The 20,766-nt window shown below is 48.1% G+C and overlaps 1 protein-coding gene and 1 non-coding gene across 4 annotated transcripts in view; both read right to left on the reverse strand.

The window, feature by feature from the left end:
• Large1 (LARGE xylosyl- and glucuronyltransferase 1) overlaps positions 1 to 20,766 on the reverse strand; it is a 576,767-nt gene that overhangs the window by 358,875 nt on the left and 197,126 nt on the right. The window lies entirely within an intron of this gene.
• LOC123461980 lies at positions 758 to 893 on the reverse strand. Its single transcript, XR_006638021.1, has one exon. It is a non-coding gene; the product is annotated as a small nucleolar RNA SNORA76 (small nucleolar RNA).

Below are 20,766 nucleotides of genomic sequence, written 5' to 3' on the forward strand. Positions count from 1 at the left end.
GACATGTGTGCTCCCTTGTGCATCTGGCTAACGTGGGTCCTGGGGAATTGAACCTGGGTCCTTTGGCTTTGCAGGCAAACACCTTAATGGCTAAGCCATCACTCCAGCCCACCCTTCTTTTTTTTAATGTGTGTGAGTATGTGTGTGTGGCAGCGGGTGGGGGGGTTATGGCTTGTGCATGGTCTGGGCACAAGCATGCCTTGTCACACGTGTGGAGATCAGAGGACAGACCTGGGTGTCAATCTTCACTCTCCACCTTGGTTTACACATGGTTTCTGTTCTTTGCTGTTGCTATGCCCACTGAGTTAGCTAGTCCTCAAGCTTCCTGGGATTCTCCTGGATTATGGACTCTTAACACTACTGTATCTGGCTTTGGGATTTTTTTTTTAACTTTTTTTGTTTTATTTTTTATTATTTATTTGAGAGTGACAGAGAGAGAGAGAGAAAGAGGCAGATAGATAGAAAATGGGGCATGCCAGGGTCTCTAGCCACTGTAAACGAACTCCAGATGCACGCACTCCCTTGTGCATCTGGCTTACAAGGGACCTGGGGAACCGAGCCTCGAACCGGGGTCCTTAGGCTTCACAGGCTAGCGCTTAACCGCTAAGCCATCTCTCCAGCCCTGGCTTTGGCAATCTGAACTCAGGACCTCACATTTGCACTACAAGCACTTTACACACTGAGCTGTCTTCCCAGACCCCTTCCAGGCCTTCTCATCTGCCCTGGGAAACATCTTCCACCAGTCATGGCCTGTAACGAATGTCGCTTGCTGCCAAAGGAATCATTTCGGTGGCACCGAGCAGCCCCGGATGTGAGCAAGCTAGGTCTCCTCTGGCACCGCCCCCAGACCTCTGAGGCCACAGAGCAGATACACAGAGGTTCTGAGTTGGTGCCCCAACTGTGCTAAAAGCTGAGAAGCTGCTGGGAGGGTTAGGTGCCCAGAGGAGGGATGAGCTGAGCTCAGAGCCTCACTCTCATACTGGGCTGGCTCCTCGCCTTCAGGCCAGGCAGCTTTTGCCATCCTTCCATGACCCTGGTGGGATGCTTAGGAGAACTAGAGCCAAGAACCCTTCCTGTGTCCGAGCAGCTCCCTCCACCCAGCTACGGTCAGTATATGACAGGGCACAGTGTTCAATTTGGGCTATTTAAATGAGGACTGTGGTTGACACACACCAGGAGGGAATTGTTGAGGAGGTGGAGTTGGGAGGATGGGGAGTTCAAGAACAAGTCAGTCTAAGGCCATACCACCACAAAACAGCACCCAACGCCACCGCCACGGACCCTGCCTACCAGGCCCATTACAACTCTGCATCCGTTCTGACAGAAGCTGTGCGTTTGGACTGTCACAGCAAAGACAGAGTCAGGGATTGGATGGCGATGTTAGAGTGAATGGGTCCGCACGGTGCCTCGAGTGCTTGTGAGGATCAGGCAGGAGACCGCCCGTCTCCTGCAAGACAAAGTGGGTGCCGCCTGTGAATGAGATGTGGCAGCTACTGAGCCGCTAGGTTCCAGCATGAGGTGGGCCCCTGCCTTCACTGTTCTTTCTCTGGTACAGCAGGATGTGGCCTTAGCTCCACTTGACTGAGGAAGAAAGGGAATTCCCACATACTAAGGACTTGGACTTACCTAGGACATTGCATTTTTTTTTTTTTTCGACAGCTGAGCCGAGAGATGAATCTAATCCTGAATTCGTGCGGGTCTGTGGGATCTGCTCACTTCTCTACTTTTGCATTATCTCACACTACTACAGCAGCGCTCATTTATTACAGATAATTGCAGACTGGGTACTTCATTATACACGCCACCTCATCCATCCAAGTCAATGAGACCACATCACTACAACGTTGCTGTTGACGGGCGGGCGGAGGGCCTGCCCACTCATGGGTGTTTAATAAGCACAGGGCACAAGCAGTTTTAATACCCGCGTATTATTTTAACTATAAAAATCTATGAGCCAAAAAAAAAAAAAATCTATGAACCCGTATCCATATAACCAGTTCATAGATGAAAGACATGGAGCTTGGAAAAAAAGGGAACTTAAGAGTACTGCAGATTCTAAACAAAAACAACGTTGATCAATAAATAGATTGGGACACTGTTGACACGACCAGGTGAGTGACAAGAAAGGCTTTAAGGAACAATAGAAAAGAAAATCACCGTTCCGCTCTGCTCTGTTTTCCCTGCAGTGTGCTGGCTGGATATAGTCTGAGAGGAACCGCTTTTATTTCAACCCTTCTGGGGGGCTGCAGACAAATGTCAAGCATCCTCTGAGGGCTCCTCCTGTTGTAACCCACTGGGACACAAGCTCAGCCCACATCCCAGCACGGGCCTTGAACACACCACCTGCAGCGGTGAAGGGGGAGCAGGGAGCTGAGGAGGAGCAAGGATCCCCTCCAGGGCGCCATCTGTGGTGTGGAGGAGGCAGCCACAAGGTGAGAACTCCTAGAAAGCACCAGAAGTGGCTCCCTGGGAGGGGCAGAGCCGCAGGCTATGCAACAATGCAAGTCTTAGCATTTCCCTCATCTGTGTGACCAGCAGCAACTCCGCCTGGTGTGCATGCAGAGCAAGAGCTTCACTCAGCAAATAATAACTTCATGTCACTGTGGCAGGATCTCTGTGGGAGTGCTGGGAAGATTCTAGCAAAGGTGGAATGGGCAACTCTTGAGAGAGAGAGTGTGTGTGTGAAGGCATGTGTGGTTGTTCATGCACAGGTGTGCAGACCAGAGACAAATTAGGGTGTCAGTGACAGGAATGCTGCCCACCCTCTTTGAGACAGGGTTTCCACTGGCCTAGAGCTCACCAAGAAGATCAGACTAGCTAGCCAGCTGGCCTCGGGGATCCACCTGTTTCCACCTCCTCACAAGCGGGATTATGGGTGGTGACATAATGACCAGCATGCTGTTGGATGCCTGGCTCAACATAAACAAAGATGCAACATCGACTTTGGCTTGTCAGAGATCCTCTGTCCTTGTGAGTGAGTACTCCAGGTGCTAATGGCTGGGAGGGGTCCTCTGGTTGGGGTCTAGGGCCACATCTGTAGTGTAAGACCAAGACTTTGCGAGACTGTTTGGCACGCCAGGACTCAGCACACATTGTGTCCCTCCCCTCCTGCCTCCAGTTACTCTGGCTTCCCAGCCAACTTCAGTTCCTACACCCAGCTCTTTGGAATCATAGGAACTTTAGAAAATGTCAAGGTGCTTTAGGGAAGAGCCAATCTATAAATTTCTGATTGGTGCTCTCTTACCTGCAAAAATACTGTCACATCTGGAGGAAGGACAAGAGAGGATTCTACTGCTCTGTTTAGTTCCCATATGGTGCTGACGCCCCTGGGCAACCCACACACCCAAGGACTGATGTCAGCACTGGGATTTCTATGGCACTGTGCTGGGGGTAATTGCCCCATCAACCTCACCAGCAGTGAAAAAAGCTGAGAAAATCAGGGAGATAGAGACTGGGGAACCACAGGGCACTTAGCTCAGGGAGGGTAACCAGGAAGGGGCCCATCAAGTAGATATTTGTGTCACTGTCATTTCATACAGCAAGACTTTCACTGAGGTGGTGACAGGTAACCAGCCTGATGAAGAATATGGTGTTGGGAATTCTACATCTCCAAACAGCACCAGTAGGATCCTTAGAGAAAACCTCCCTGACCTTTCTGTGGGATGATGGAATTGAGCCCAGCTCCTAGAAATGCTTTGCAAGGAAGCTGGCACAGTGGTGATGTGGTGTCTCCATAGACAGAACAAAAGTCACTTGGTTACATTGAAGGAGAAGGAGGGGGCAGAAGGAGGAGAAGAGGGGGAATGGGAAAAGGAGGAGGAAGAAGAAGATAGGGAAGGAGGGAAAAAGAAAGGGAAAGAAGGAAGAGGTTGGAAAGAAAAGAAAGAGACTTTGGGGGAAGGGGACACAGGAGGTGGCTATGCATGTGTATAGGACCCCAAGGCTGACTCCAACCTGAGCCACATCACCAAGTGACATGGCATCCTTCCTGCGTTGTATTCTCTCTACAGGTGGTTGTCACTGGACGTATGGGTCTGCTAGGGTGGCCCGAACAAAATGCCCCAGACTGAGGGAATAAAGACAGAATTGCGTCGCCTCGTGGATCCAGAGACCTGAGGTGCCAGGTAAGGTTTTGGAAGAAAGGTTTTGTCTGCAGTCCCTGCCCTTGGCTTGCAGATGGCCATCCTGTGGCCTCACTTCATCTTCCTTCTGACGCTGGCATTGTCCTAATCTCCTACGGACACCGTCATGTGGGCTCCTAGGCATTAAAACCATAGCATAGTAATGGCATATGGGTAGAGCCTGAGTTAGCTCCTAACAGCCATCGTATCTTTTGACCACTGAGGAGAATGGGGCACACAGAAAGGGAATGGTTCTCAAAAGCCACACCGCGAAGACATGGCAGAGCCTGAATTCAAGCCTAAACTCCCTATCTCTGCAACACCATCCTGCCACTCCATGAAGCTGCCTGAGGCGTGAGAAGTGGCTGGTGCCAGAGCTCATTTTGCTAAAGGGGAGCCCAGGCTCAGGAAGGGTCAGATAATATACCAAGGCTGGGGGAGGGGAAGGTCTAAAGAGTGATATAGATACTCACATCCAGGGTCTACACAGCTTCAGGACAATAGTCGTATTTGTGTGGGACCTGCCAAGACCACACCCAGTTATCTAGTGCTCTCTGCAGACACCTAACAACCTGTTACCATAACGTCTTCTCCTCCGCCCAGGGTCCAGAAACCATGGTTAGCCAGAGAACCCTGGTCTCCAATCCATACTTCAGTCCTTTATCTCCGTTCTTAATACTTAAATTTTAAGAGAGACACGTCAGATTCCTTCCCCCTTCTCTTGCATTTTAAAGTCCCCTCAACTGTAGGAGCTCAGGTTCAGTGAGCTCATGTTCTCCAAACTGCATCCCATGATTTCTCTTGTGAGTGTTCAGTCTAAAACTTTGTACAAAATAAATAAAATAAAATAAACCTCACAGAGTCATTTCCTGATAAATGTTTGTTGAATATATGGATGCGGGGTAGGTGGGTGGATGAGTGTGGGTGGGTGGGTGAAAAGATGGATAGCGAGAGGGAGGATGAGTGTGCAGGTGGATAGACGGCTGGGTGGAGAAGCGCCTGGGTGGGTGGAGATGTGGGTGATAGGTAGGCGGTTGGATAGATGGGTCCAGGTAACCTTTAAAGTTCTTTCCAAGTCTTAGGTCTAGGATTCTTTTGTGGGCAATAACACAGTGAAACAGAAGTTTGATGGCCGAGGACTGTGTCATACCTGAGCCAGGAGCATTCTGTGACCCAATTGAACCTCCTTCTACTCTAGAAAGAGAGAGCACTTTCACCGAAGAACACAATTCGGTGGTAGGGACCTGCCTGGGAGATAAGCCTTCTGCCCACTCCAGAATGATGGAAAGTTCCAGAAATCAATTAATGTTCCCATTACAATGAATGGCAACAGAACATGGATGTACTTTCCTCTCCCGTTATCCCCTTGCTATTTGGGGGAAAAAAGGGAATAATCTAGCCGTCATTATCCAAATCCACTGGCCCCGAGGTCTCTGTTTCTACTTGGAAGAAGCCATTGCCATTCAGCAAGCAAAGAAGTACTCTGGGAAGATCCCAGAGACATCGAGAAAGAACTCACGGCAGCAACGTATTGACAAGCAAGTCAAGGGGATAAAGATCTTCAAGGATGCAGAATAATGTGGCACAAATTGCCTCAGTGCGTGCCAAGCCTTGGAAGAACAGCCAGTTGAGGCATAGGAGTTTTAAAAATAAAGGCTTTGCAGAAAAGACACTTTGTATGCTGGGGGATCACAGAATCAAATGGGAAAGGAAAGCTAGAATTCTTGGCCTTAGCAAAGAGCTATGCCAGGGCCATATATGACCATGGACATGGACTGGACCCAGTTCTGAGAAAACTGGGAATGACAGTGGCACAAACTGGAAGCTCAGACGGAGAAGGAAGAGTCGGGTTGGCAACAAGCAGCAAGCTACAGGGAATTCTCAGACCATGTATGGTGCCCTCACACGGGCATGCTTGGCCCGGTACAACAGGGGGTGGACCTAATGGCCAAGGGGCGTGAGGATGGAAGATGGACAGTTTTCTCAAAAGAATCAGTTAAGATTGTTGGAAATGTCCAAAGTCACAAACCTCAGAGTCGGAAAAGACCTCTGCTGACAAGTCGCTCCAGCCGCGGCTGCGTGTGAGGCACCGCGTGCGACGCTGGACATGTGTGGGCACGCCGGGTATAACAGGAGAGGGGTGAGGGGCAGATGTGTAGCTCCAGGGCAACTCCACCGAGACACAGCAGCTTCCACAGGAAAGCAAGGCGAAACACAGCAGAGGAGAGGGAGGGAGGCTATTTCGGTGCCAAGGCAGGGGCCGGGTGAGGAGTGCGGCCAAGGGCTCATGTGTGGCCATGGCCGGAGAGAACAAAGGTGAAGCCTGAGACCCCGGGAGCCCACTGGCTTGATCTCTCAGCAGGGTGACAACCTTGTGTTCTGCGAGTGCAAATTCACACCCCTCTCTGACCTGGAACTCCTCAAGCTTTCCTTCTAGTGTGTCTTGAAATCCTGGATGGAATGCAGAGTGTGGGACTCCCTGGAAGCAGGGCACGGGCTTGGGGGCCTGACTGTAGATGAGGGTGCTGAGTTGCCCACAGTGAATGAGTCCATGGAGGGTTTTTGAGGAAAACTGTGTGTTGCTCATGTCCACAGCACCAGGAACTGGAATACCCTCAGAAGGAGAAATGTAGTTTTTTAAAAATAATTTTTAAACTTTATTTTTATTTATTTATTTGAGAAGAAGTGAGAAAAAAAGAGGTGGGGGGGGGGAGAGAGAGAGAATGGGCACGCCAGGTTCTTTAGCCACTGCAAAAGAATTCCAGATGCATGCACCCCCTTGCGCATCTGGTTTACGTAGGTCCTGGGGAATCAAACTGAGGTCCTTTGGCTTTGCAGGCAAATGCCTTAACCACTAAAACATCTCTCCAGCCTGGAATACAGGTTTTAAACAGAAACTCTTTTCCTCCAGCCTTCTCAAAATGAGAGTAGAGGCTGATGTCTGCATGTTGTATAGTATAAATTTACATGAAAGGAAACAACCCCAGGGAAGTGGAGTGGCACTTTCCAAATCACCCAACCTGCAGAAACTACGCCAAGTTTCAATGCCAGGAATTCGAGAAAAGAGAGCGTTACCACCATGACCTGCAGGGTACGGAATGTGATGATGGCTGCCCCTTTCGGGCATGGCCTTGAACATGCTGAGGAAGTCGGCCTCAGCCGGAGACACGGCCCTCCCCTCAGTGTTCCAAGGAGGTAGAAATAGATGAGCCACAGGACCAAAGGCTTCCAAGAGCAAAGCCCGGGAAGGAAGTGCCCACCGGCGGTGCAGAACGGCAGAGTGGCAGTCTGTCCCTGGACCACCAGGGCAGTGGCTTCCTCCGCACACGATGGCACGTCCGCAGGGCACCCCAACCTGGCTCCAGATGTGGTCGCGAACAGACAGGAACAAGTAGCGACATGAAGGAGAGCACAGTCGTTAAAGTCGGGGGCTTGATGGCAGGTGGCAGCCACCCTGCGGAAGGCAGTACAAAAAGCCACTCACACCACAGCCTCTCACACAGGGAGGAGAGGGGCCAGGACATGGCTAAATGGGAAAAGCACTTTCTTTCTCCGCAAGCGCGAAGAGCTGAGCTCAGATCCCCAGTACCTACGTGAAAGCGGAGCCGGGTGGCAAATGCCTGGGAGATGCAGGGACACGCGGGTCCCCGAGGTTTGCCGGGCGGCTAGTCTCGCTGCGTCGGTGAGTTCTAACTTCACTAAGAGTGCCTGTCTCCAAAACTAGGCACAGAGTGGTTGAAAGAGACGCGCGCATCGACCCTGCCCTCTACCTGCACATACAAGTGTGCCCACATGCATACAGACACTTGCCCACCATGCAGCCAAACATGAATAAGCAAAACAAGAAAAAAAAGAAAAAAAAGGAAACAGAGGAGAGCCAGTGACCCGGCCTTGGCCCCCAGCATTCTTCTGTGGTCTCAAGGGGAAAGAAATTTAAATGAAAACTCCATGGTGTACACTTTACTGCCTTTAGGAATTTGTCTTGCATAGCCTTGAACTTACATGATGTGGGAATAAAAAAATATAGAGAGAAGTTGTCAATTATGACGGCTACTCTTGTAAAGGCAGCTAAACTGCTGTGGCTAATTTGTTTGTGCTTGTTCACAAAATCTCTCCTCTCATGGAATCCCCTCATACTGAGAGCAAAATCTGATTACTGTAGGGCTGAGATTTGGTGTGCAGCTCAGGGCACCATACTTAGTTTCTTACAACTCATCAGTTTATCTTAAAAGGAGGGCAGGGAGAGACATAGCCCTGGGCCAAAATAGACACAGCCCAGGGAACAATTGACACCAAACAGTCCCAGAAGGTTCCATTGCTTAGATGCTCATTAAAGTAATGGAGTTGTTTTGTGGTTTGTTTTCTTTTTTAAGTTCCAGTTCTTCCTCTTTGAACTGGATATAAAACTGAAGGGGACCCCTGCAACCCCATTAAAATGTTACCCCATACAGTCTTTGGCCAGCAATGGCCAGTTCACTGACATCCCCACAGATTACATGTGTAGTGCATGCTCTCTGGCTCCTAGAAAGCACATCATTTATAGTTTGGGGTTCACTGACTTCAGTCATTGTGGTTATTTTTTTTTTAATTTTTATTTATTTTTATTTGAGAGCGACAGATACAGAGAAAAAGACAGATAGAGGGAGAGAGAGAGAGAATAGGCGCGCCAGGGCTTCCAGCCTCTGCAAACGAACTCCAGACCCATGCGCCCCCTTGTGCATCTGGCTAACGTGGGACCTGGGGAACCGAGCCTCGAACCAGGGTCCTTAGGCTTCACAGGCAAGCGCTTAACCGCTAAGCCATCTTTCCAGCCCTATTTTTTTTTAAAGTATACACAGATGGGTGCTGCAGACCAGGCTGACACTTGTAATTATCCGCTCAGAGATTCTGCCTTAAGTACTTGTTGTTTTCCAGGCTAACATTTCATAATCCATAAATGGTCTATCTGTTGTGTGTCTTTGTTTACTCTTTTCCCTTGACACTCAGCATGTACAATTGACACCCCCTTTATACTGTTGATGAGACTATAAATTATAACGGGGTTATAGAAAACAGTATTGAGGCTATTACAAATACAAGAAATAGATCATCCAGAAGATCCAGAAGCCCTACACAGGGTACATGTCCAAAAGCACTGAGATCACTATGTCAAAGAGACAGACACACTTGCAAGCTTATCGCAGCATTAATCACAACAATCAGGATATGACTGAGGCACCACTGACATATGAATGCATAAAGACAATGTGGTGTATGCAAAATGCAATACTATTCTGCCTTAGAGAAGAATTTGATTCTGTCATTTGTAGCAACATGAGTAGAACTGGAGGTCATTATTGAAGAGAAATGAATCAGGTATGCCAAGGCAAATACCTCATGTGCCATGAGTCTGTGGCAACTAAAAAGTAAGTCTATCTCTGCCAGGCATGATGGTACATGCCTGCAATCCTAGCACGTGGGAAACTGAGGCAGGAGGATTCTGCATCCCAAGCCAGCCTTAACTACAAGGCTAGTTCTAGCCTCACCCATACAACTTAGTGAGACCCTTAATCAAAATGAAAAATAATAGGGCTGGAACTGCAAATCAACAAGAGTGCTCACCTCACATACTTGGGTCCCTGTGTTCAATTCCCGGTATCACCAAAAAGAGAAAAAACATCTGTCACAGTAATAGAGACAAGAATAGTGGTTAGCAGAGTCTAAGAGTTCCTCTGGGAAGCACTCTGATAGGAGAAATTCTTTTTAGTGTTTAAAGCACAGTAATTTGATGATTGTTGACGAGAACTGATTGACTATTTCAAAATAGAGAAGATCCCAAATGTCCCCAACACAAGGAGATGATATTATTTATGTCTGAGGCTATATGTGTATAAATGATTCAGATCTGTTTACTGCACCTTGTCTATCTGCCTGTGAAAGGCCACGCTGTAGCTGATGAGTATTTAAAATTCCTATGTGCCTGTTTAAAACTCTGATTTCTTTTTAAAAAAATGTGTTCTGGGCTGGAGAGATGGCTTAGCGGTTAAGCGCTTGCCTGTGAAGCCTAAGGACCCCGGTTTGAGGCTCGGTTCCCCAGGTCCCACGTTAGCCAGATGCACAAGGGGGCGCACGCGTCTGGAGTTCGTTTGCAGAGGCTGGAAGCCCTGGCGCGCCCATTCTCTTTCTCTCCCTCTATCTGTCTTTCTCTCTGTGTCTGTTGCTCTCAAATAAATAAATTTTTAAAAAATGTGTTCTCAGCAGCAAATCATGATGCTATAGTGCCATCCTGACATGCAGCCAGAGAGACGAGCTCCTGATCTCTTGACCCTAATGGCAACCTTGGCTAGAAGTCGCTACCAGTCTCCCTCCTGCTAACTGGCAGGCAGAAGTGTTGCCCCTGGTCCATCACATATGTGATCATGTGACCTGACAGAAATGGGAGTGTTGGCCTTTGCCTGAAGGAAACAGAAAAGAAAATGAGAGGATCCTGAGTTCAACCCTTGAATTTTCCACTGTGACCCACTGGCCATGCCCCTGACCGCCCCTCTCCCCAGCCTGCAACTCCATCTGCAAAGCCACAGAGGCAAAGGCGCCTACTTCAGAAGATGAAGTGAACAAAATCAACATGGAGATCCAGACAAGGCCACCAACCATCTACTAGGGACGACGGCAGTAAGTGGTGTGACACCGTGGATGCTTAATTCAGAGCGGGAATGCCTGTTGGCCTGGGTAAGGAGACGGTAAGCGAGAAGAAACCAGCGAAACTGTCTGCCTTGTGCAGGGAAAGTGACACGCTTACACTGCGACCCAGCACGCTCTCCCTCACGCCTGCTCAAGTGCTTGTGAACATGGGGTGCTGGGGTACCTACCCATCACCCAGGGTTTCACCCACATAAACCCATTTCATCAGGGACAGGGTCTTCGAACACATACTCCTCCCACAGCTCCTTGGAGGAATAACAGATTCTTCAATTGTCTCCCCTTCTTTTTTCAATTTTTTTTTTTTTTTTGAGGTAGAGTCTCGCTCTAGACCAGGATGATCTTCACTATGTAGTCTCAAAGTGGCCTTGAACTCAGTGACCCTCCAAACTCTGCATCCCGAGTGCTGGGGTTAAAGGTACACATCACCCCATGGCATGTGGCTTCAATGACCGCTCTTTGAGCTCACTAGCGTAAGAGCAGCCAGGTACCCAGATTCTGCAAGATTTCCCCGGGACTACCACATTTGATCTCTCATCCCACACTGCCAACATGGTCACCCTTCTGTTTCCAAAGCACGCATGCTTCCCTAGCTCCTGCAACATCTACAGCAGTGGGTCCCAGGCTCCAGCGGGCAGCAGCGTCCCAGGGAACCTGATGCAAATGTGAAATCGCAGGCTGGAGAGATGGCTCAGCAGGTAAAGTGTTTGCCTGCGGCACCTAAGCACTCGGGTTTGATTCTCTCATACCTACGTAAAGCCAGATACCCAAAGTGTTGCAGGTATCTGGAGTTCATTCGCAGTGGCAAGAGGCCCTGACATGCCCATTCATATTCTCTTCCTCTCTCTAATTGCAGATAAATAAATAAATCATCATGGGGGGTTTCAAGGTAGGGTCTTGCTCTAGCCCAGGTTGACCTGGAATTCACTCTGTAGTCTCAGTCAGGTCTTGAACTCACAGCAATCCTCCTACCTCTGTCTCCCAAGTGCTGGGATTAATTAAAGGTGTGCGCCACTATGCCTGGCCATATAAAATCTTTTTTTTTTAATATGTGGGATCTCCGGGCCATGTGCCACATAGCACCTGCTGGAGGCAGTGTGAAAGGAACTCATACAAGTTCCCAGTTCAGAAACTGTCTCTGTCAAACACTCCCCACCAACAGCACGTGACAAGGACTGCATACTGGACAAGCCCATTTTCTGCACCTCTGGAGCATCAGTCTTGCCAGGCTAAAGTCACTCTTCTGGACATGACTCAAATGTCACTAAGCATGGCATGCTTAGCTCTTGGCTGGTAATGCGCTTTCCCATCACTGTTGAAAGTAACACAAAGGAAACTCCCTAAGGTGTTTACAAACCATTGTCAAGTTTATCTAATTTTGAGTTAATTCCCCATTACTACTAATTCCAATTTCATGTTTCCCTCCAGATAAATTGTTCCAGTTCTTTGCACAATCTATACTCTCCCTGTATGTTCACACATGCTTTAAAAAAATAAAAGTGGCCCTCACTTTATCAAGCAGAGGGAAACCTTCATTTCTACTTCCATCAAGAAACTTATATCCTACAATTGCCAGAGGTTTCGGAAGTAAGAATAAAGGATGTTCCATTCAGATTTGAACTTCAAAGGAACTAATAAAACTTCTAATATAATCATATCCTGCTTAGCATATACTTTAAATAAATAAATAAATAAATATTTTTCTGATATTCAAGGGAGATCAACATTCTATGACAGCCCTGTTATAAAATCTCTGAACTGGGCTGGAGAGATTGCTTAGTGGTGAAGGCCCTTGCCTGTGAAGCCTATGGACCCAGGATTGATTCCCCAGAACCCACATAAGGTAGATGCATATGGTAGCACATGTGCCTGTAGTTTGCAGTGCCTAGAGGCCCTGGTAGATCCATTATCTCTCTTTTTCTGTCCTTCCTCTCTTCTCCTCTCCTTGCCTCTTCTGCATCCTCTCTTCTCCCTTTCCCTCCTGCTTCTTCTCTCAAAAATAAATATATAAAAATATTTAGAGAGATGGCTTAACAGGTAAGGTGTTTTCCTGCAAAACCAAAGGACCTAGGTTCAATTCCCCAGGACCCATGTAAGCCACATGCACAAGGTGGCACATGCATCTGGCATTCGTTTTCAGTGGCTGTAGGCCCATGGTGCACCCATTTTCTCTCTCCTCTTCCACCTCTTTCTCTCTCTCTCTCTCTCTCAAATAAGTAAACTTTTAAAAAATTTAAAATATATACTTTAAAAAAATTAAATGAGCCAGAGAAATGGCTTCGCAATTGAGGCATTTGCCTGTGAAGCCTAAGGACCTAGGATTGATTCCCCAGTGCCCATGTAAGACAGATGCGCAAAGTGGTGCATACATCTGGAGTTTGTTTGCAGTGGCTGGAAGCCCTGGTGCACCCATTCTTTCTCTGCCTCATTATCTCTCTTAAGTAATAAAATAAAATAAAATGAAAATCTTTAAAATAGTAATAAAAAAAAATCTATGGACTATAGGAAATTCAAGACATGCAGGAAGGATGGGTTGGTGAATAGATAACAATTGACTCTTAAGCTGGCTCTTTTACTACTGGCTGATGTCTGGAGTTCCTGAGGCTGTGTTGCCAATGTGGAAAGATTAAGAGACCTACATGGCATCTATAGGAGTGAGCCTCTGAACCAGTGCCAACTACCACCCCCTCAAAACTGCCCTGATCGTCAGAAATAAATTCAAACTTGCTTATATCACTTTGACTTGGGTTTTCTGTTCCTAGTGCCCAGATGATTTTCAACTGGCAGTGACAGGCTAGTTTACTTAGCTGCTTCTTTTGAAAAACACAACACTGGTGGCTCAGTGGTTAAAAACACTCACTTGCAAAGCTGGATGGTCTGGGTTGAATTCCCTAGTACCCACATAAAGCCAGATGCACCAAGCGGCACATGTGTCTGGAGTTCACTTGCAGTAGCAAGAGGCCCTGGCTCACTCATTTTCATTCATTCTCTTTTCCTTTCTCCTTCCTTCCTTCTTTCCTTCCTTCCTTTCATCTATCCTCTCTCTCTCTCCCTCTGCTTACAAATAAAATTTTAAAAAAATCTAACAACCTTTCCGTCTGGGGAGCAGGCTGGTAGGTCTCTCCCTTCACCTTCCTTCCTTCCTTCTTTCCTTTCTCCCTCCCTCCTTTCCTCTCTCCCTCTCTCCCTCCCTCCTTTCCTCCTTCCCTCCCTTTCTTACCTAATCAACAGACGAAGTATTTGAAAAAAGGCCCAACCACAACACAGTATTGAAGATGGCCTTTGACTTGCTTTCCAAAACTTCCAGGCACTATCTATGTTTTCTCTGCAGCCACGCTGCCTGCGCTGTTACATGTTTTCTCAGCTCAAGGTCCCCCATTAGCACACTGACTAGCTCTGTGCGTGGAGCAATGCCCAGGGACATAAACACCAGTGGGCCATGCAAAGCCGAGCCCCGTCCCTTCTCGGAACTCCTGGCTAAGTGTGACCTGTCAGAACCACAGCTGGCTCCCTGAACCACACTGTGGAGAGCCAAGACAGATGCTGGGGGGAAAGTCCAAGATAGTCACCAATTTACCAGAGGAACTAGATCCGACAAATTGGAAGGTTCAGAAAGAAAACACACAGACACGAGGCTATTTAGAGCAAAGCTGTTCACACCGAGGCTAATTAATTAACGTGCTGACTGGGACCCCAGAGGTCATCTCAGAAAGTGAACCACAGCCATTTTCAATAGACTTAGTTCCTTATTTGGTAGAAATGACAGGAGTCAACTAAGTGCTAATCCCATGGCTAAGGTATAGGATGATTATGCTGACAGTGAAATGTCTGCGCCTCCAACTACATCCCCAAACTGTATTCAGCTTTAACTGTGCCTGGGATGGCATCATTTCACGGCCTTATCGGTGAGTTTGCCAGACAGATCCAGCACTGCGTGGGATGCCCTATCTTCATGCAGTCTTCCTCCCTACTGAATAGACTAGCCCCAGATTCCTGACCCCAGATGGGGTCAAGGACGTCAAGTAACAGTGCTGAGTTTACATGCTGTTTCTCCCCATGGAAATCTTAACTCAGACACACATAAAATGAAGTGACTGACAATGTATGGTAGGTGACTAAGCTGACAGGTCCCAGAGAGCTGAGGCTGCAAAGAACATACCGGGAAGGGCACAGCAAGAAAACGTGCGGGAAGCTACTGAATGCAGGAGGAGAGGGCAGAGAACACAGCTGATGGAGGAAGCGAGGCACGGAAGGAGAGCATGCTGGGTGGGGGGGGGGGAGAGGGGACAGCAGTGGTGTCCAAGAAAAACAAAAGAGGCAGAGAGACTAGGGGACAGAGAAGTACTCAGCTCCTATGTCCAACCTGAATGAAACGTCCTCAGTTCCTAAATGTCCAGGTCCATACTGGGCTGCATTTGCTGTCCCTGGGTTTCCACAGAAATATTTCTTTTGTTTATTTTTATTTATTTATTTGAAAGTGACAGACAGAGAAAGAGGCAGAGAGAGAGAGAGAGGGAGAGAGAGAGAGAGGGAGAGAATGGGCACATCAGGGCCTCCAGCCACTGCAAATGAACTCCAGACGCGTGTGTCCCTTTGTGCATCTGGCTAATGTGAGTCCTGGGGAATCGAGCTTCAAACCAGGGTCCTTAGGCTTCATAGGCAAGCACGTAACCCCTAAGCCATCTCTCTAGCCCCCACACACAATATATATATATATATATATATATATATATATATATATATATATATATATATGGACTGTTTTTGTGTTGTTACTTATTTTTATTTATTTATTTGAGAATGACAGACAGAGAGAAGGAGGCAGAGAGAGAGAGAGAATGGGCGCGCCAGGGCTTCCAGCCACTGCAAACGAACTCCAGACGCATGCACCCCCTTGTGTATCTGGCTAACGTGGGTCCTGGGGAACCGAGCCTCGAACCGGGGTCCTTAGGCTTCACAGGCAAGCGCTTAACCGCTAAGCCATCTCTCCAGCCCCACACAAATATTTTTTATTTCATAAACAGTACTACCATCATGCATATCAAATTTGAGTAGACTTGTATGCATTACAACTAAAAGATACAGGGTTGGGCTGGAGAGATGGCTTAGCGGTTAAGCGCTTGCCTGTGAAGCCTAAGGACCCCGGTTCGAGGCTCGGTTCCCCAGGTCCCACGTTAGCCAGATGCACAAGGGGGCGCACGCGTCTGGAGTTCGTTTGCAGAGGCTGGAAGCCCTGGCGCGCCCATTCTCTCTCTCTCCCTCTATCTGTCTTTCTCTCTGTGTCTGTCGCTCTCAGATAAATAAGTAAAAAATAAAATATATAAAAGATACAGGGTTACAACTTGCATCAATATCAGACAGTTTTTGTGTGCTTTACAGAGGACACCACCTTTTTGCAATAGAAAGAACCTTGGCACCGTGAAGTTACATAGCATATCTGTGTCTCTGACTCAGTACTTAATGCTGAGCTAGAGAAAGGAGATACTCTCACTGGGCTTGAGGAGATGGCTCCAGCCGGTTTAGTGCGAGGTATAAGATGACTTTGTATCTCCAATACCCACGTAAAAGGCAGATGTTCCGGGGCGTGCCCGCAATCCCAGTTGGGGAGGTAAAGACTACTGAGGCCTGTGTCTTGCAGGAAAGCCACTGAGGAAGACACTCAATGTCAACCTCTGACTTCCACATGCATGTGCACACAGGTACATTTATACCCATGCACACACACATGGGCCCACACGCATACAAACCCACCACACAGAAACATTTACACCAGAAAATGACTCTTACCTACCCATAAACTACACAAAACAGGAAGGAGATGTCTAGGCACCAATAATGGGGACAAAGGCCATGAAGGGACAGTTATGCCCAGTGTAAACAGAATGAATGGAGAACACTGAGCTCCTACAGGTCGGGGAAAAGGTGTGGGTTGGTCAAGAAGCCATCTTAGGAGAAGCAAGCACCATTCCAGAACCAAACGCCAAGCAGGAATCAACCAGATGAGGAAAGAAAAGATATCCCGGGTGTCTGGGGTGCAATGACATGCTGGGGCTGACTCCTATGGGTGGGATGGCTTATACTACATAGAAATGGGCAAATGCTCCAAAGATACTACAAATACATTATTTTCCCATTTGTTTCTTTTAAATTTTATTTACTTATTTATTTGCAAGGAGAGAGGGGGGAGAATGGGCATTCCAGCGCAGCTAGCGGCTGAAAAAGAACTCCAGATCATGGACCACCTTGTGCCTCTGGCTTTATTTATGAAGGCACTGGGGAATTGGACTGAGCTGTCTCCTCAGCCCACCCTGAAATTTTTGCCAGATGAAGAATGAGAAACACGCTGCATGTTTTGTTATTCCCACCTACTGTTTTATGGACAGTGATCAGAACTCCTCCCTGAGATCCTGCATGACGAAGTACTGTGTTAATTTTAAGTCTCTTTAAACATAGTGACAATACTGTACTGAGGAAAATAGAAACAGTGGCACAGACAACATTGAACGTCTTTCAACTTAATGGGTGTGGTGGCTGAGGCAGGAGGATCAGGAGTTCAAAGATACGCTGGGCTACATCAAGAAGATCCTGAGAGGGCTGGACTGATGGCTTAGCAGTTAAGGCACTTGCCTACGAAGCCTAATGACCAATGTTCGATTTCTCTCCAGTTCTCACGTAAGCCAGACACAAAAAGGTGACTTAAGTGCAAGGTCACACATGTACACTATGTGGTGCAAGCATCAGGCACTGGATTTCAGTGGTTGAGGCCCTGATGAACCAATTCCATCTCTTTCTCTTTAAAAAAAAAAAAAAAAAGACATTGAGAGGTAATTTGGATGTAAATAACCTATTGCCTCAGGTATTTTTCTTTTGTGGTTTTTTGAGGCAGGCCCTCACTCTGGCCTGGACTGACCTGGAATTCACTATGTAGTCTCAGGGTGGCCTCGAACTCACGGCAATCCTCCTACCTCTGCCTCCCGAGTGCTGGGATTAAAGGCGTGCGCCACCACAAGTGGCTTGCCTCAAGAATTTTTTTTATTAAGCTAAAGTCTCCAGCTGGTGGAGTGTGTGTCAATGGGGACAGATCATGAGTCCGGTCCTAGGTATAGGTTGATTGTCAGCTCTTGTTCGCTGGTGCTGGCTGTCCTCTCTCTCTCTCTCTCTGTCTCTGTCTCTCTCTCTCTCTCTCTCTCTCTCTCTCTCTCTCTCTCTCTCTCTCTCTCCCCCTCTCTCCCCCTCTCTCCTCTGCTGTGGATGTAGATGTGATGTGGATAAAGTGAGCCAGCTTCTTCCATAAGGAAGCATCCCCTGGAGTCCTTTAAGTTGTAAATAAACCCTTTCCTCCCATAAGCTAATTGGTTGGGTGCTTTGAGGAACGCGAACTCAAGTGTGCAAGGAACTGCGTGCTAGAAGTGAGGGGTCGCGTGAGCAACAGAGGATGCTGAGTGACAGGTGACATGGCACACGAGGGCGAGCAGAGGACAAGCAGAGCGAGGGCCGCCAACGGCGAAAGCATTTTCTCTCTCCCTAACAATTCAACACGCAGCTATGGGAAGGGCCAGAAGTGAGAGTTTGAAGGGAGGCGAGTTCAACGCAGCAGGCACCTCAGGACGGAGGGCCAGGGACACAAAGACAACGGCGGATCTTTCCAGATGGGGCTGTGATGCTGCGGGGTCAGAGGTGAAAGCGCATGTCCCCGGCTCTGCGTGCGTCACACTCTGCGCTTTCATCAGCACCCACGGGTGGCTCATGACCCTTGACAGAATTATATCAAGAAAGGAAGCCAGGCATGGCAGCCCATGCCTGTAATCCCAGCATTTGGGAGGCTGAAGTAGGATTGCCATGATTTCAAGGCTAGCCTAAGCTAGTGTGAGAAATAAAAATAAAAAAAAAAAGGGGACAAAAGAAGGAGGTTAAGAGTGACTCCACATGGTCCCTCTCTCCTTCACCTGATCACACCTGGGAGTCACAATGAGAGAGGCCTCCCAAATGGCCAATCTCAGTTCTGAATGCACCTAGCCACTTTTCGGTGGTATCACATGGACTCCTTCACTTATCCCTTCATTCCTTCATTTGCAAATTATGACCTTGCTTCCTGGACAAGCCAGGGTTCCCACCGGACACTGAAGAAAACCAACGCCTTGCCTGCTCCGGGTGACAGCGGGTGCACACGAAAGGCAACCATATCGATGGGAGCGACAGGTGGTGAAGAGAAGTGCGAAGGAAGGAAAGGCGCGGAGGGCAGAAGGACAGAGGCTTCTTCACACAGGGCCCAAGGGAAGGCCGCTGGAAGATGAAGTGGGAGCGGAGGAGGCAGGCTGACGGAAGAGCATGCCCAGGAGAGACTGGGGCAGAGAGCAGAGCTTAATGAACAACCGTGGTGGGGGCAGAGCAGAGGGACAGTAGTCTAGAGATGGGCAAAAAGGAACACAGCTCTAGAAGTACCCGGAAGGCCAGGGTTGGGTCTGGTGGAGGGAATTGGGCAAAGGTGGTGGGTGATCTTCCCACCGGCTCTGGCAGGATTTGGAGACCGGCCACAGCACATGCAAAAGGCCACTGCTCATATTCAGGGGCCATCTCCCAGCAAGGGTTTCCCAACACCCAAGTGCCAATTCATGAGTTCATGACAGCTCCCCATTGCCATGTTCCTGGAACCAAAGAGGAAGAGGCTGTCAGTGTAAGAACATGACCCCAAAGTCAACATTCCTCCAATGTCTGCCCAGCCATTTCCCTTGGGCTACATTTAAGGCAGAGCAAAATGTTCAGAGCAACCTTAGATGCTGGCCACAGGTGCTTGGCCATCCGACCTCATCAAAATCTCAAGAAGGCAAGAGCGCTGGGGTTCCCAGGCTTCCAAGACACTTGGGTTAGTGTCATGCAACAGACATGGGACCAGGACCAACAACAAAAAAAGTTTATAGGGTGATTACTGCAGAGCAATAACAGCAATTACGTTCGCCACAGTAATTACTGATGGTGTGCTCGGAGCTAGGAGCGCTCAGCTTTGGGCAACCTGGCAATGTCTACAGACAACCCTGTTTCCCCAGCTTGGAGGAGGGATGAAGTGGGCATATGAACAGTGGCTAAATATCATGCAAGACAAACAAAAGACCCCCAACAAAGAGCTGCCATGCCCCAACCGTCTAGTGCCAAGCCTGAGGAATGTCATTTAATCCTCACAAAATGCTGCTTTTTTAAGAGAGAAAATGGGGTTCAGTGAATAGTACCCTAAGCTGCAAAATGAGCGACAAGACAGATAGACAGACAGGCAGGGAGGCAGACCGAGAGGTAAGTGGGTCATCGGATACTCAGACTGGCTGGTAAGTAGGCAGACGGACAGGTGAGAAACAAACTAATGGACAAGTAGATGGTCAGGCAGATAAAAAGGTAACTAGATAGTAAACAGTATAGCAGAACAATAGGCAGACAGATGGGGCTAAAAGTGAGAAAATCAGGGCTGGAGAGATGGTTTAGCGGTTAAAGTGTTTGTCTGCAAAGCCAAAGGGTCTCGGTTCGATTCTCCAGGACCCACATAAGCCAGATGCACACGGGGGTGCACACGTCTGGCGTTTGTTTGCAGTGGCTAGGTGCCCTGGCACACCCATTCCCTCTCTCTCTCTCTCTCTCTCTCTCTCTCTCTCTCTCTCTGCCTCTTTATCTCTCTCAAATAAACAAATAAATAAAATACTCTTTAAAAAGTAAGAAAATCAGTCACATGTAAAAGAACTAGACTAAGGTCAAAGGTGGCATAGAAAATCATGGCTTTCCAGTTAGACAACTATTGTATTTTTTTTTCTTGCATGCATGTGTGTGCTGTGCAGGCATATATGCATGGACACATCAGCATGTTCATATGTGTGAGCCAATGAGCATGGGGGCATGCCTGTGCATGTGTGCACATGTGTGGGGGGCCAGAGGACAACCTCGGGTGTTATATACACCATTCACCTCTTTTGTGAGGTACATGCCT

Source organism: Jaculus jaculus, chromosome 6 (assembly GCF_020740685.1).
Source record: "Jaculus jaculus isolate mJacJac1 chromosome 6, mJacJac1.mat.Y.cur, whole genome shotgun sequence".
In the NCBI taxonomy this organism is placed as follows: Eukaryota; Metazoa; Chordata; class Mammalia; order Rodentia; family Dipodidae; genus Jaculus; species Jaculus jaculus.